This window comes from Melozone crissalis, unplaced genomic scaffold (assembly GCF_028551555.1).
Source record: "Melozone crissalis strain CALT ecotype California unplaced genomic scaffold, PUWL_Pcris_2 ptg000027l_1, whole genome shotgun sequence".
In the NCBI taxonomy this organism is placed as follows: Eukaryota; Metazoa; Chordata; class Aves; order Passeriformes; family Passerellidae; genus Melozone; species Melozone crissalis.
In genome coordinates this window covers 48,549,566-48,564,813 of record NW_026535805.1, presented here as the reverse complement: position 1 = coordinate 48,564,813, position 15,248 = coordinate 48,549,566, and positions in this window count along the sequence as shown.

The following is a 15,248-nucleotide window of genomic DNA, read 5'->3' as shown; positions in this document are numbered from 1 at the left end:
TTATTAGCACTGTCTTGCCTACTTTCTAACTGACCCTTCCAATGGGACTAAGCACTTCAGGGTCTGGCAGTTGCAGGAGATTGTTGTCTGGCTTTCATTTATCCTTAACATAGACAACTACATTTAATAGAAGAGCTTGAGGAAACAAATTCTTTGGCTCTGTCTGCTGCTGCACATGTTTATAAAGCATTGAAAAGGAGGTAGAAATACCCAAGACACAGAGCACAGAATTGAGATTTAGCGCACATTCTGCCCTGCAACAGCAGCCAGCTGGCTCACCTACCAGCAAGCTCTGACCATGAGTCTGTGTGCTTCCCATGGCAAAGGGGAGCTGAAGCTGGAGAGAACCAAGGTGTTTTCTCCCTGCATAGATAATTTGCAACAATAAAGTAATGGTGGCTGACCTTTCTGATTTTAGGATCAAAAGCACCACTTGGCTGGCAATCATTAGAAGAAACCTTTAGCATGTTATACCCACCTCTCTCTGAATACAAATTCATAGCTGCCCCAAAAAAATCAATGCAGGTGCTTTGATTGTAACATTCTCCACATTTATTTTACCCTTTTATGGAGAGAAAAGAATCACTAGGGATAAATAATGCTTCATAAATTAATTATGGATCAGAGTGTTCTGACAGGTAATTAAATAAATTACAGGTTTATACTTTTGTAGTGCAAAGTCTGTGATGTGATTTCAGCTAAGGAAACCCCTACCTGCATCTTTCATTATTTCCTGTATTTCTAGTTGTCATGCTGGAAGATGAAGGATGGATTGTTCATTCAAGCAAGCTTCTCCCATAGCACTTCCATACAAGTTATGAGAACTTTTTATAAATCTGTCTGCTCCTGCTCTTACACAACTCTATGATAAATTCCCCTTTGCCTTCAGTTGCACAAGGGAAGATTTTATACTTTTAGTATTTTCAGATTCTTTTTACTGCTTGTAGATGTCACAGAGGCCTGCACTGCAGAATCACTCTTCTTATCAATAAACAGGTTATTTAAAACAAACTTGTGTGCTTTGGAATAGGGCTTGTCACAAAGTTGTGACTTGAAACACATTCATTCTCTCTACTGCCACAAGTCACAGAATTCTAGATTAATGAGCTATTTATCTGATTGCTATCAAATAGGGGGAAAAAACCTTTTCCAGGCAATGATTCACTGATTTTTCTGTGATTTCTTTATAAGGCTTAGATATGGAGTTTCAAATTGATTCTGGAGTCTCAAACTGTCCAAATGGTCCCACTGTAAATGAGCTACAAGCAACTACTTGGATCACACATTTTGTTCTTTGGTTGTGTGGTTAGTCCCCATTAATATTTGCAATAATTCATAATAGTAACATATAGAATCATATGACTGAAACAAAAGCCCCTGGAAAACTGTTTTCCCTTCAGTTTTTCTGGTCAGTCTTTCCTCTATTTTATTCTTTCTTAGCTATATCATGTATCAATAACTATATTTGCTACAGTTATTGTATGCTATGCAGCAGCGGTTCATACATCCTAATTTTGATATTGAGAATGGGAGGAAGAATTATCACATCTTTCCCCCTCCACCTTTCCTGAGCTGCAGTGTTTAACAACCTGCTTTATCTTGCTATAAGAAGTTGAAAACATCTCTTCAGACAGGATATGACTCACTGTAATGACCTTTGCATAAATACATAATGCAGTAGCTAAAACACAGCCTGGCATTTATTTGTTTTCTTACCTTATGTGACAACTGAATTTGTGACTTTCCAGTTCTTTACCTCCTATATTTCCTTTTAAAAACCAGGCTCTTCTCTGCACTTTTGCCAACTACCAATGCAAAGGTGCAAAGCCTCCCCCAGAAAATGCACAGCCTCCACTGTGGTCTCTGCTGAAATGGTATTAGAACCACTCAATCCTTTAACTTTAGAAATTAAAGCTCATGTTTACAGGTCAGAGGATTGTGTAGATAAAAGTATTCACTAGCAGGATATTACTGCTAAAAGGATGGACATTGTGTAAATGGCCCGTGCCAGGGAAAGACTTTGGTCAGTAAGAGTAGCAGAACTGAAATGTTTTTGTCACTGATACAAATAATGATATATTATAAAGAAGCAGGTTTATTATAAAAGCAATTTCATTCACATGTCAGGAGGCAAGATAAAGACCCTGTGATAAGGAGGCATATTCCTCTTATGTTGGAGTATGACTCAGCTGCTCTGAAGAATGAAGTTTCTATGACGTGTTCAGAGGTCAGGTACTTGACTGTAGGGTCTAATAGTCCTAGTGTGACAATCAACAAATAACAAAGGTTGTGTTTGCAGAGCAATGACTCTGGGATTATGTGCTCATATTTATCTCATTTGCATTTGAATTGGCAAGAGAAAGCCATGTCAGTCTTTGCAGGGCTGGGGAGATAAAAAAAGGGACAAACATCTATTTCCATGGCAGCCCAAGTAGTTATCCAATGAAATCAGATTCTGGATATATGAACTATTATGCCAGTCAGATCTATCAACCTTATAAGGGATTTAGCAACAAATAAGTAAACTTCAAACTCCTGCAAGACTTATTATAATGGTAGAGAGGAGGTACACAGAGGAAATCAAACTTTTACACAAAGGCTTCTGAGATCACTGTAGAAAAGGATATGGGTATTGTTTTTCAGGTTTAAAGTTCCTGCAGGAGTCATTTTCCTTAGGAGATTAAGTCTGTAAATTCAAAGAGGCAGAGTCAATGGCCAGTTATTGAAGGACCAGAGCAAAATGATTAATAACAGTAAAGTCCTTGGCAATATGTGCAGAAAGCTAAAACACAACAAAACATGTGTTCTTCTTCATGTGTTTCAATTTTGGCTAGGTTGACGGGTTTTATTTGATTGAGTTACCACAACAACACAGGGAAGAAGTTTTAATAATTTGTTACCCGCAGCCACATGGGTGCTGGCCCTATTTTTCATCTGTACATCTTTTAGTACTTAAGGGACTTATTCTGCACATATAACAGAAAAACCTAATTGTCTGACATTTTGATGTAGTCTCAGAACTAGCATTTTCCAGAGCCTGTATTTTGAGATGTGATATCAAATCACACAATTTTCTATATCCCGTGGGTTAGAAGATACAATATCTGGAAGCACCCAGAGATAACTGATATTTGCCAGCTGCCTCAATGCCACTAGCAAAATCCTAACAAAATCATTCTTTAATTGAAGAAATGGTGAGATTGAGCAGCATCAAATTGTTATATGCAAAGACAGTGCTTCCCCATCTGAATTCCTTCTTTGGGCTTTGCGACGGGAATGTCCCTCTATTCCCTTAAACCCGGAGTCAGATCACCCTGCGCTATCTCCAGTCAGGCTGCCAAACATTACACTGCAGACATGGAGAGAGGGAGGTGCTGTGCAACTGACAGCAGATTATGAAACCTGACTTTATATGAAGTATTTTGTCACTGCAATTTCCAGAATGATGAGGGTTTCCTACAAGTGTTAAGCGCATAATTACTTTCCAGAAACTACTTCAATCTTGTGTTAAGAAACTGACTGGTATTTCTGCTAATGGCTGTGAGTTGTTGCAAAAGAAAAAGTGATACACCTAATTGTGCAACATTATTAAAATATTTCATCTAGATAACTTCAGGAAAATTCAGATCTTAATTAATAGTAAGAGAAATTACATCATTAAATAACAGAAGTGATGCCTTTTTGCAGTGGTGACCAAAAACAGCTAATAAAAGCTGAACCTCACATTTATGTGAATAAAGCAAGCAGAGGCAAACAAGGAATAATATCTTGTTGAGAATCAACAGACCATCTGCAATATGATAATCCACTTACAAATATTCACCCAAGCTGTTAAAACATATATTAGCTTAGCACAGTGGAGAAGCCTTGATTTTTGGATGTCTGCAGTAAGGGAGGTGCTGAACATCACTACAGTCAACCTTAGCTTTGTTACCTTAACTTATATAGATTCAAACAGGCCACAGCCTGTCAGTCTGCTCTAATTGGGGCCTTATTTCATTGATTTATACAAGCCATGAGTGCTTACTTATTTTGACAACTTTGGCAAGGTGGATATTAAGAAAGTGAACTGTTAATGAAATATTCTTTTTTTTTTTAGTTAGCTGTTACAAACATGGTAAATTTGGTATAGGTACCTCTGCCTGAATCAAAATCTAAGCAAAAAATACAGAAAAATAAAGGAGAATGAAACATGAAAAAGAAGGTGAGCTGCTGAGATATTAGTAATTATATATACATGGAATCCTTGGAACACAGAATAATGTGTGTTGAAAGGGGCATTCAACAGTTTTGAGTTCTGAATTTGAGTTTTGAATTCTTCCAAGGATGGAGATTCTAGAATCTTTCTTGGTACATTTTCCAGTGTTGGACTTCCCATTTGTGATGAGTGTTAGCCTGGGGCTTTTTCCCCCTTACACTGATATGTCTCTCATTGCAGCTTATGACTTTTGTCTCCTTTTCAACTGCTCCTTACTTCTGAGCAGCTGGCTCCAACTTATTCATATCATAGTCATATGAGGCAGCTGAGGAGCAACAAGACCTTTTCTTAGCACACGCTTTTTCAGGCTGAAAAACCCTGATTCTCAGCCTGCTATTACCTGTCTAGTGCTCTAAACTCAAATCACTTTTTTTGGCCTTCCACAAGACGTATTTCAGTATAGTATTTCACACTTGTAGAAACAGGATTTTATGTGTAGTTTATGTGGAATCAAAGTAGTATTGAAACTTAATCACCTAAAGAAACACGTTCAAACTCATCCAGCTTATTTCCAAATAGACACAAAGGCAAACACACATATACACATACAGTTTTACATACAGTATTGGAAAGATATTTTTGTACTGAAGCTCCTCTTCCTGTTGAGTTGCAGCACCAGGTGCAGCTGCTGCTACCAATCCACCACACTGTGCTCTTGGCAATCAAGAATATTTTGTGTAAGGTTCCATCCAAGGAGATATTTAGGTGAATATTTACTTGTCTTTCTATTTACTTGACTTTCTTATGCACAGTGTCTTGAAAAAAAAAAAAATTTGCACTTGCATTAGTTTGTTGTAAATCAAAATCCTTCCAGTTGTTGGACAGTTCTGTGTCAGTTGTCACTTCCAAAAATCTGTGTTTGGAGCTGGAACTCAAGCTTTTGATTCCAGTCCTTTTTTAAAATTAAGGTTTCATTGTTTATGTAAGTATTCTAGACTCAGTTTCATGGCAAGCAAAAGCAAAAACACATGTTGTCTTAGATTTAGAAACTAAAATATTTTTATTCAGAGATGTCAACATATTTTAGTTTTGGCAAATGTAAATAATATTCTCAAGAGGGGAATTTTTTATTCTGTAGAATGTAGATTCAACATTTGCCTAAAATAGATCAATGTAATATTAGTTATTTAATATTTTAGCTTATTCAAATAATTTTTTTGAAAACAAATACTAAAATATTAAAGCATAACATTTAAATATCTGGAACTGGAATAGGAGAAAATAATCTAATGTTTTCATGAAAGCATAGAAATGCTGTTTGGAAGGAATCTCCTAATTGTTTAGTCCAGGCTCTCACTCAAAGCAAGACTATCATCAACAACTGTCTGGCTCAGCTTTTGGTTTTGTAGCCCAAGCCAAAAAACCTTCAAGAAAAGGGAGGCAACCAACTCCAGCACTGCAGCACTCTTCGGGTATGGTTGAGGCCATAAACAGCCCTTGATAGCCCTTGTTGGAAATCTCTTTAATTTCTCCTCATCCAACTCATGATCTGGGAAGTTCAGCCCTGCACATGTTGTTCCTTATGTAGCTCAGCAGTGTAGCTGAGTACTCTGTACCAACAAGAGACTCCCAGGAGTCATCTGCAGGAGTGGCTCGTGTTCCCCACAGCACCATGTCTTTTTCAGCATGCCTGATAATTAAACTCTTGATCTCCCAGTCTCTAATAGAAAAACCAACATCTTCTTTGGAAGTTAACAGTAAATTTTAAGGGTTTTTAAGTCTTTGCCTATCTATAAACTTCAGTACATCATTTTACAGTGGGGGTCTTTGTTCATTTGTTTGCAGTTTTCTTAACAGGATTTTTACAGTGGTTCTTCGGGGGTTTTTTTTATGCCAATAATACCTTATTGGTATAAGAAACCATAGAGAGTTTTCTCCCTTTCTTTTTTTACATTTCACTGAAAGTCATATTTGAATAGCTTTTAATATGCTTAATCTAGCCATGGTGACTACCATGAATGAAGCATATTTCAGTGGTCTGGGGCTGTCAGGAACTGACTTCTTACACCATCAGAAGTGAGAAAAGTCATAACACCTAAACTGAGCAGCACAGCTGAACTGAACAGATTTTAGATATCGGAATAATTTTCTCCATTGCAGTCCTGTGTAGTCGAGCCTTGATCTTTAGCATTATTAGTTTTGTGACAGATAAGTTAGATGCTCACACATGTCAGTCAAAAATTGATCATGAGTGCTTATGAATGAGAGTTGCTTATTTACAGATATGGATATTGAATCCCAAGTTTATCCCACCTTGGTAAAGATCTCACTAGTGAGGAACAGAAAAGTGAAATTCAAACTGTATTCATTTCTAGTTTTTGCTCATTGTGCTTATAATGATCACGTGCACTGGAGAAGCTGCCTGTGAGATTTTTTTGTGAAGAATTAGTGCAGAGGGTATTTTCCTGGGAATTTTCCTGCAGCAAATGCCATTTAAGAGTCTTTTGAATTGGTTCATTTTCTTCATTTTTCCAACTTTTGAAAATCAAGAATATATGAAATGATAAAATGTGGAAACTATTATTTCTTCAAAATAAAAATAATTCCAATTAAGAAGCTATAGAAATCTCTTTTTAGATCCTGAATGGTGGCTTTAAAATACATAAAATTAAAGAAGACATGCAGTAAAACATCACATTTTCATTTCAGTTTGGGCAAGAAATACATGATGGCATTGATCTCAGGATTATCCCTTAAATTTAAGTGCCTAAATGGAAGTGGAAATGATCACTGAGTGTGTAAGGTCCTTGCATGATCTACAGAGATCTAGTCAGACCTGTCCATGGAGCTTGTTCATCTAATAACAATAAAGATACCTGGGCCAGGTTGCGCTTCCACAAGCACTGGTTTCTACTACAGTGTAAGTTGCTTAAAATTTCTATTACTGCTATTCAGGGCTGGTAGTCATAGCACAGATCCTGTGGAAAATCTTTACACTTTGGGAGAGGAGGCTGGAAACCAAGATGTTCCTATGGTGTCTAAGGCACAGAAAAGCTTAGATACTTGTTTTACCAACAGTATTGATAATTACTCATGTGTTCCTTCCAACTTGGGGCATTCCATGATGCATTTGGTTAGTTAAATTCCGCTCACATCATTGACAATGGCTGTAAGTCCAGGTTCTCTGATGTTTAATGCCGTTTCAATTATGAGTACCCAGAAAGCTGTAGAAATCCCATAGTGTCTTCTCTTATCTTCCACTTGCATCTCCAAATATCTCAAACAAAAATGGCTAACTCCATAGAGGAAATGTCAATTTCAAGCTCTCTCTTGCTCTGTAGAAACCTATAACTGTATGTATATATTTCTTGATAAAGAGTTGAATATATTTCTTTTAAATATATCATTTATGCTTTAATCCATCATTCATCTTCAGGGTTTGCATTAAACCAGCGGGGAGAGAGTAGCTATGTAGACAGCACTTTATCTAGGTGAAGTGAATTGCTACATGAAGACACTAGTTAGCATGAAAGATTAGTGAAGAAGTACAATTTAAATCATACTAATACTTTTTGTTTAATTACCCACTTGCTCCTCCTAGTAGATACTACACTTTAAAAAAACCCTAAATTAATTTGCTAATTAAAATCACATATTTTAAGCAAGTCAAATTCTTAAAAATTTAATGACTTCATTTTTCTCACATTACACATTGTGAGAATCAGACAGAGGGAGAGTTTAGGAGGGAGCCAACTTATGTGCAGCATTTTCCAACAGAGACATTGAATTTTCTTCTGATACTACTTTTTATATTTTGCTAATTGCTTTGGAATGGCTTTTTGTTCAAGGTAAACAACCAATGAGAACTTCTTTTAATCTAAAGCAGTTTTCTTCCTCCTGAAAATGAATTTAAACAGCAAAGTTGTAAAGGATGTAGGGTGGCAGGTTTTAATGCTTTTGAGTACCTTCACTTCTTCACATAATAGCGTGCCTAACAATTCCGTGCTTCATTCTTTAGTAATAGGTGGGAAAGGGTGGGCCTTAGGAGTTCTGTGGTTGCAGATGAAATCTAAAAAAAGCAGACAAAACAGAAAAGTAGACACCTATAGAAGCCTATTACAATTTTAATGTGACAATTATCAAACAGAATTTCAATTATCTCTAACCAGACACTTTTGGCTTATAACACAACATGTAGAGGCAAAAAAAATCTGAATATGTTTACAGTGGGGTAAAAGGAGGTAGAACTAAATTATTTGGATTGTAGTTCTGCTACAAGATGAATAGATCATCTAGAGGTTGACTATCAAAAATAAACACAGGTTGGTAACATGAGCATTCAATATTATTGGACAATAGTTAAATTAGCTGAACTTTGCACCTAGATATTCTAGGCTTGTGTGATAATAGGAATGAAAAATCTGGACCTTGTATTCTAATATTGGTCCCAGCTCTACCACACAGACTCCAGCTTTACAAGCTACAGCTAGCATAGACAGGTAGATAATTTATTATAATTCCAGCTTCCTAGCTTGGTTTTTCATTAGAAGCTGAGACCAGTAACCTTTTTTAAGCTTTTTGTTTTCTAATGTATTGTGCAAAGCTGGAAGTGAGTTTACCATACACAGCACATATTAATGCAACTTAAGATAGATAAATAATATAAAATACTTTATTTTCAAGAAAGTAACGTCCTAAAGACTGTGTAAACAAAAGTGTTTATGAAGTTAAAGAGCAAAAGAGCATCATAGCATGTCATATAGCATCTGCAATAACTTTCTCTGATTTTTTGTGGTGGGGGCTGGAACTTAAATGTTTGAGCCTTTGTTAAGGTGTTTTATATGGGACAAAAAAAAAAAAAAGGACTTTGCAAGACTAAAAAAATCTCTCTTCTCTGGAAGTAATGACCACTTCTAACCTGCCTAGTGACTCTAAGCCTCTCTATTTATGCAATAATAGTAATTTTACACCTTTCTAGGTCACATAATTAAAGCTTCAGAACATAATGGTAAATAGGATAAAGTTAAGAGTCCTGCTTTAAACCCCTCAAAGGGATAGATGTCACAGCATTTTGCACTGTGATGATTGACTGGTGTGGCAAGCTTTTGGTACTGAAGGACTGAAGGACTGCAGAGGCGACTTCTGTGAGAAGAGGCTGAGCCCTTTCCCATGGCCCCACAGCCAGTTCCACCCAGCTGTAAAGATGAGAACATCCTGGAGGCCTCTCTGATGTAACATACTTAAGAAAAGGTGTAAGATGCTGCGCAAAAGCAAGAGGAGTGATGAAAAATTGATGGAAACAGCCTTGTGGATACCAAGGTCAGCAAAGAAGGAGATGGAGGAGGTGCCAGAGCAGAGATTCCCCTGCAGCCCATGCTGAAGGCCATGGTGAAATGGATTGCTGCGTTGCAGCCCATGGAGCATCGCAGGGCAGCAGATATCCACCTGCAGCTCCTGGAGGCTTCCATGCCAGAGAAGGGACATGCCCTCAAAGAAGCTGCAGCCCACAGACAGCCCTTGCAGGAGCAAAGTATTCCTTTGATTTTTCTTCCTTGTTTTACACCTTGTAATAATACCCAAGCTACCTCAAAAGCTATAAAAGCACCAGTAAAACACTTTTATCTTGTTTTTCAACTTCAGGTGTACTTTCCACTATCTTACTCTATTTTGTATTATTAAACTGGTCTTTCAGGAATTAAGGACCCTTCTTTCAAACTCCTAAATTCTTTTTTCATCACCTTGGTGATGATGTCTTGCATATATAATCTTTCATGTCTTGTCCTTTATATCACATTCTACTGGAGCCATATAATCTGTGAGTCTGGATTTTTTACTAACTTCAGTAGGAGCTGAATATACTCCTCATATTCAACACAGAAATGTACAATAAGGAATACAGAGAAAATAGTACAGTAAATTTTTGAAATTTGACACCACAAAATAAAAACTGAATTGTCAGACATTACTTAAAGAGTTATATTTTTGCATTGCTATCATGCTATTCTTTATATATCATTCAGATAGTGAACAAAATGTCATGTTATTTCTAACAGCAAACAAAAATTGAATGCACAGGTAATGAGATTCATAGCATATCTCTGTTTTTGCACATTCAAAAGAATTTTGCTGTCACAGAAAAGTGATGAACATGTGTATCAATACCCTTATATGTGTGTGTATTAACAGGTGCATGGTATAATTTTTTTAATATTTTCTTTTAAATAGATAACAAGTGAGATGACATTTTTATGTGTTACATTAGTAAAACAATAGTCAAGGTCAGATATTTTCTCTGGACTCATTCTTAAAAGAACAATCACTACCTGTTATTAACTTGAATCTGGCTTACCATGAGTTTTCTATAGCTCCATCTTTGTACAATTTTTGCAATGCTTAATGGTAAGATCAATGTTAGTGATAGTAGGACCTGTACTTATTTTTTGGTGCAAAAGCTGTGCAAAGAGCAATTTCCTATTCATAAACATCACTGAGTTCTTCTAATAGTCTTTTCTATTTATGTTTTTATAGTATGCATTCTCTTTCTTCAGTTGAATTGTAGTAGCAAAGTACCTTGTTCTTACTCCTTAGAAGCAAATACAGATATATGTCTAATTGGTATCTAGAATGTGCTCTTACCTAAGTTAAGCAGGTTATTATGAAATTACCCGTGTTCCCACTATAATATCATTTGCAGACTTGCTGATTTCTCAAGACACAGAGAGCTCATCCAGAAATGATGAAGGAGGCTTATATACTTTCCCATTAGTAATCAAAATTATTGATGTTTACTGTATTATAGCATGACACACATAATAAATATAATCAGTCCAAGACACATTTTTGGCATGAAAATATTACTTTATGAAAGAATCTTTGTTTCAAATGCAAATGTTCAGATGCTAATCAGTATTTTTCTCCATAAACTATGTTAAACACTAATTTTTTCATAGAATGTAATTTTTAAAATACGCATATTTGAGAGCATAAAAGACCTTCTGTGTTTGAGTAATCTAACAGATGAAAAATGAGTTTCACACTGGCCCTTGTTATCAGAGCAATGATTTACAGAATAAGAACAGCTCATGATATCCCCATGATGGAGTTTATGCAGAAGGAATAAAAATGCTTCATATCCTGTCATATACTTACTGGTTTCAGCTTGAGTCACCCAAAGTCTGTATTAAAATGACATGCTTTGCAAAGAAAATGTCTGATTAAAACATTGCAAAGATTTGAAACAGCAATACTATAAGTTGTTTACATCCATAAACACAGAATAATGTGATTTCCAATTTAACTCAGGAGACACTAAGAGACCAGATAAATAGCAGTCTATAATGATAATCTTGCATAAAGTAATTTTAAAATTTAATGATGTACAGGTAGTCAGGATCTTGCTTTTACTTTTCATTTAAAGAAGCAACATTAGAAAAACCTCTTAGTCAAGTATTTCAGTGATTAGAAATTAAATTGTAAATGAGTGAATGTAATTGCAAAATTTATCTTTCATTGCAAAAATGTTGGGGTTCTTGTTGCAGTGCACAGCTGAAAGAGCTTCAGAGGTACTCAAAGAAATTTGCACCTGTTAAAATGAGCTCTTCTGAAGTAACAGGTGCTCCACAGGTTGTTCCAGGGATGCTGTATTTCAACAGAACCATCTTAAAATGAGGGAAGTGTGATGGGATCACTCCCATGTCAGGCACTAGGGAAAAACATCATCTGGTGACAAGCACCATATTTCATGAACTCTGTGTTTTCCTTGAACGACTTTACTTCAAATAATCATGAAATATCACCCTTGGTCTATAGTAGCATATGAGGTCAAGGTGGTTTTCAAGCAAGGACTACATGTCCAAGAATGTAATAGATACATTAACTTTTACCTTTCCAGTTGTTTTATTTGATGATTCCACACAGGTTGACTCTGATCTATCTCTGGGTCAACTTGAGTTGTTTTAATCTGTTGACGCTGCTGTCCAGTACAATTAGAACTGGTGGGCAAGTCCATTCTAAAACCGCTTTTGAAAGCAATCAAGTAATTAATGGATAAACATCTATCCCTACACCTCTATGTGTTTATGTCAGTGAACAGCAGTCTTTTAGAAAATTTTATAACATACATAGGTGTCACAGGAGGGCATGATACACAATGGCACCAAAATTCCTCAGTTTTTCTTTATATTTCTTAAGGAAGTAAGAACTTATGTTTGGAGTTACGATTGCATTTGAAAATGTTTCATCCAACAATAATTTATAAGGTATTAGAAATAGATATTTATGATTTGTAAAGTGTCACATTTCAAGACAAATGGGTAAATACTCAGGTATTCACAAAGGCTTCCAGTGAAGTTGTGTTGCTCTGTTTCTTTTATGGTATCTACATTAAGTGATCTGTTTTCTAACTACTGGAGAGTTACTTTGCATCCTTTGAATACTGAAAGTATTTGGTGAAAAAGGACAGTAATACAATTTGCACTTTCATGTAAATTTAGCTCTTGTTCTTTCTCACCCTAATAAGCAATCTTTCCAGTGAATGGAATAAAAAATCTAGAAACCTGCATCACAACAAATAAACAGCTTTTTCTTCTCAAGTACACTGTTCTTAGGAATGACTGACTATGGGAGAAATTATATCCACTGATTTATAGAATGGGGACTCATCAAGTGATCTTAAAACCCTCAATCCTGCAAAGGTATTCACACTGTTTAGTAAATGTATATAATGCCTTTTATGAAATGAGAAATTCATCTATTATACACATTAGAGATTATTGTAAAGCTCCAGGGACTTCAATGAAATAGAAGTAAATTCCCCTGTGAAATTTTTACACAGGTATGTACATCTTTGCAGATCTTCATCTTCTCCCTTAACATTTTCAACTAAATATATAAGTGCTTTGTTTTTGTACAAATAAGTATTTATAGCTGAATTTATATTTTGGGGTTTAGTAGAACATACAGAATATGATAGTCTAATGTGGCGGAAGAGAAAATTTTTATAGAGTTTGTTTCAGTTGCAATAGCAGCATTTATGTAGGAATTTGTGCTGCAATCATGCTGAAAATATCCCACTGGATATAATTTGAGAACTCACTGTATATCTATAATCATGATTTTCAGAACATTTTCTATAAAACATCTTAGAAAATTTCCCCCCCCCCCCAATCCTGCCATGCTTTACCCCATGGACATTTTCCCATTCTTTTCTTCAGCAGTCCATAAAATTATGACAGTAGCTCTAATTTTTTGCAATTAAATTCTTGTTTGGGTCCATTAAAGTTTAATATATTCTAGCAATAAAAAATAAAGGAAAAAAACCCCTAATTTGTGTAAAATGTGAAGTGTCATAAAAGAGACTTGTACTGGTAGGGGTTCAGGAATGTATTTTTTACTTCTGCAAACTTAACTCCTATGGTGTGTTAGAAAATAATTTATCACTTTACACATAAAGGCTAGCAAAAGCAGTCTTGGAAATGGCAAATCATTCCTTATTTCTAAGAACTACAGAAGCCGAGTCTGCTTTCAGATATGCAGGCGCTATGGGTATCTTGTAAAATCAGTGACTGTGCAAGTCACATATGCAAGAATGACACAGGTTTTTGAGTCAGGGCTTGGTTTCATTTTATGCCTTTTTATATATTGAGTAGACAAAAGGCAATTTATAGAGCAAGAAATTAAATATCAGCAATGCAGTAAGTCGTAGGTTAGAAAAACCACTGAATGAGAACATTATCCCTGCAGTACCAACAGAACTGTGTCCAGCAGAGGATTGCAAATTGAAGTAAAAATGTAAATGTAAGCTCATTTTAACTGAGGTCAGAAATGGGTTCTGAATGGAGTTACAGAGAAAATGCACTTCAAACACGTAATATATGAAATAGAAATTAATTGTATTACAGAACCAAGAAAGGCGAACTTATTTAGCCTTACAGGCACAACAAGTCTCTTTTGATTTATTCAGAATTGCAGGACAGTCTGCTTGTTGGTGATAAAGATAAACGCTCATTGCTCACAACAGAGGTACCCATCCAAGAAAATATTTTTGAGTACAACTCTTACACTGCCAAGATGGAAATGATGAATGAAAGTAAAACTTAGTTCAAAACACTGTAATTCTCTAGTATTTTGCCTGAAGAAGTTTAGATGAATTCTAAAACTGCCCATGCAAAATAAAATTAATGACTGGAAGGATAGAGGTGAAGACTTTTTAGCTTGTTCAAATACCATTTTTTTAAATTAATATGGAAAAAATTATAAAGACACACAGCACAAAAATATTAAGTCCTACAGAATCTGGATCAGATTCTCTTTCTCAGTAGTGTTGTTTGGCATTCACAATTCTGTCTTACAGCTGCCTGGGCTTTGCAATTAAACCAAGTGCTTTAGAGAAGGAGAGGCATTCATCTTAGGCTGTCCTCTGCATCCCGTGCAAGGCTTAGAAAGGGCTGGTGCAGCCTCCACAACTCTCAGTTTTTATGGCCTTTAGAGTCTTGTCATAAGCTCTTGCAGTGCTTCCACCTCTCTGGCCAAGTTACAAAAGACGCAGATGGTACATATGGCTACTGCTGCCACCTCTTGGATATTCAGACACTGGGAAGACGAGATCTACAGGCTAGCTTATAATATGTGGAGTATTGGGATCTAGATGGGGTTGGTTTTGATTGGCTTTCAGGTTTGTTTGGTTGGTTTTGTATTGTTGTACAGGCAGTAATTTTGTTGTTTCCTTGGTAGACAAGATGTATATTTCAACGGTTTGCAGTCAGACTGCTTGCTTCATTCTGGTAGCTTTCAGGTAGCCTTTTTCCACCATTCCTTCACACAAAATTTTTATGGATTCAGTTTATAAAATCAAGACTGTTCTTATAGAATATTTCTGGACAGAATGTTGCATTTCCCATCTTGTTCTAGATGTCTTCAAGGTTTTTGATCTTGTCTCCAATTTCATTTCATTCCAGTGACAGCCTGAAACAAAACTGTATGGGGAAGAACCACATGGTTCTTTGCAACTCCTTTGTTCATTTAGACACTCATCACACAGCGTCGAGGTGCA